General features: G+C 37.9%; 1 protein-coding gene and 1 long non-coding RNA gene across 7 annotated transcripts in view; one reads left to right on the top strand and one right to left on the bottom strand.

Annotated features, from left to right (window-relative positions):
• psip1a (PC4 and SFRS1 interacting protein 1a) overlaps positions 1 to 2,787 on the bottom strand; it is an 18,496-nt gene that overhangs the window by 3,227 nt on the left and 12,482 nt on the right. The gene's annotated exons all lie outside the window — the stretch shown is intronic.
• Positions 1 to 2,787, top strand: part of LOC116700804 (uncharacterized) — a 4,681-nt gene that overhangs the window by 1,728 nt on the left and 166 nt on the right. The gene's annotated exons all lie outside the window — the stretch shown is intronic.

Here is a 2,787-nt window from a genome sequence, read left to right as displayed (position 1 = left end):
AGACCAATGGGTGTGGAGGTTATCTTGGTTGGGGGCAGGACTCAAGCTCTCAGGGCCATCTCAGTGATGAACAGTGACTGTTCTATTGTGGTGGTACATACTGGTTTACTCTGGGTTGCTCCCGTTTCTTCCCACAAATAATATCTAATAATTGATTCAATGAAACAAAAAAAAATAAAATCTGCTTACTTCTCTTCATTTCATGTAAGACGCGTTCACCCAAAATTCTGCTGATTTGGTTAAATTTATGAATTTCACATTTGTACTCACTCCAACCGATTGAGGAACCGAGGAAATGTGTTTTAGAGGGATGAGCTGTCCTTTCTGAAGCGTTACGTGAATACGTTGGCTGTAAGGGTGGAGTTAGCAACTCCTTCAGCTGCACGGCTTCCAGGAAGACTGCTCTTGTGTGTCCTCCCACAATAGCTCCTTGATGCTTGGTCCTCGAAGCAGAAATAGGAGCTTTGAGACGGCTCAAACACAACCGCATAGGCCAGAGAAGCGCGTTTACAGTGTGTTGCACTTCTTGACATCACAAAATTCCCTTTATGGATCATAAAAACCAATTACTCTTTCTGCAAACATTGTTTTATCAAATTTTAAATTTAACCAACTGCCATGAATTGTACAAATGTTGTGCATTTTGCAATCAAGTTTAGAGGACTCATGCAAATATCAAGTCCAAAGATTCAGTCCAAGTTTGACTGCCTGATATGATCATAACTTAGCCTTGTAGAAAGCCATCATATTTTAAGAAAGGATCCGAATTTGCTCAAAATAACATTGTTTTCTTTTAGATTTGTCCATTGCATATTTCCAGAATTTCTTTATTTGGTTTTTGATAAAAAGAAGAGAAGATATTCAGTGTTAACCACATACCTAATTTTGTATTGCATAATAGAAGACAGCTATTAAGATAACTCATTCGCTCAAACAATATCTGGGTTACCGTGTTTCAGCGTACTCACAAAGTGTCTGTTTTAGTCCTTTAATGATCTAACTGTCTTCTCTATCACAAACCCTCCTATCATTGTTCATTGTATCCACTTGTATATTTGTCTTTGCCAGTTTTAAGTATAGCAACATCCATTAAGGATTTGGGTGCATGTGAGTAATCTCGTAAGGACTCGCCCTTTCGCTAAATCCGTTAGAACAGTAGCAACTGTGCTGCTACATAGGACTGAGAGCAACAATAGTTTTCAGTCGACATAGGAAAGATTTTTTCTGGTGTATCTCTATTGGCACCAGTGTGAAAATTAACCTTAGCTTTTGCATCTCCATCTAAATGGTCAATTATAAACAGTAACTGTTCAGCTATTGACATATGCCTGACATCCAGACATCTGCGCACCTCCTCAATCCACTTAACGTATGGAATAAGAAAGAAGAACTAGAAAATGCATTTCCTGCAGTATATGCGTGGGAATGCTGAATAGCTGAGTTGCTAAAGCTAACCTGGTTGAATAGCTTAAATCAGTAAAAGCTGTAATAATAGTTGTAATTAAGTTGAATAACACCACTAATGTAAAAAGAGATGTGGGAAAAATGTAAAAAAAAAAAAAAATTGAAATGCTACATCTAAACTGGAGAAATAGCTTAAATCAGTAAGATGTTGAAGTGGTGATAATAGTTGAAAAATGCTAAATAGCTGAAATGCTAAAGCTAACCTGGTTGAATAGCTTAAATCAGTAAAAGTTGTAATAATAGTTGTATAATGGTTGTAATTAAGACCACTAATGTTGATGTACTACAATGGGGTTCAAACCCCCGTCCATATCCACTGGGCTATCACTAGGGGTTGCCTGTCTTAATGGGGAATACATTGGTTGAGGTATCGCTGTGGGAATCAAACCCTGGTCTCCCACACGAAGGGCATATGTCTTAACCACTGCATCACCACCAAAGGATTTGTTCAGGAAGCTATACATTGTAATATATAATGTGACAGAGATGGAGACAGACATTTTTTTTTTGCAGTGTATGGGGAAACGGTTGCCATGGCTACAAATAATCAGTGGCCATGTTTGTAAACACAGCTAGGAAGCCTTTAATCACTGTGATGTCATCTCTTTGATCTGTAATCAGTTAACGATGCAGCTGCTGTACCCTTCACCTGTGGGAAACCGCGTTCAGACACTGAACCAGCTCTCAAACAAATGGTCAGAGGGGCCAAATGAAAAGTTATTTCAGGCAAAATACCTGCTCATGAGCACCAGAAGGCCTTTGTGAACGTATTGATATAAAATTCATGTGGATAAATTTTAAAATGTGGTCGTATCAGCAATTTAAAAAACTGCGTCACTCTGCATTTTGCTCAGAAATGTGGACGATGTTTAACATGGCAGTGAATGGAGGAAGATTTGAAAGTCTTTTCATTTGAAAGCTCGCTGAGTGAAAAGTATAATTTATATCGCATAAATGAGCCCATTGGCTGAAACTAGACAAGAATACCTACGTTTGATGTATAAATTGTCCATGACAAATTAGAATTGTTGGCGTGGGAGCAAGTTATAGAGAACGGAGTAAGATAATTTTTTCGAAGCGCTTCACTCTAGTGACATCACTCCGCACTCTACTTCATGCAATACCCACTCAGAAATGCAGAAAAATCCTAAAATTTACACTATACTCTAACAGCTTTTTTATAATAACTAAAATATATCAATCTGAAAAGCCGGATAGCTGAATATTTTGTGAACGTTTTAAAGTTTGAACCATGTTTGTAGGTGAAAGTATGAAGGCGCTGAAAATTTTGGGAGCAGAAGAAGATTTGAAGGATTTGAAGCT

This window comes from Etheostoma spectabile, chromosome 2, assembly GCF_008692095.1.
Source record: "Etheostoma spectabile isolate EspeVRDwgs_2016 chromosome 2, UIUC_Espe_1.0, whole genome shotgun sequence".
In the NCBI taxonomy this organism is placed as follows: Eukaryota; Metazoa; Chordata; class Actinopteri; order Perciformes; family Percidae; genus Etheostoma; species Etheostoma spectabile.
Note: the sequence above shows the minus strand (reverse complement) of the source record. Positions and strands in the feature narration are given on the sequence as shown.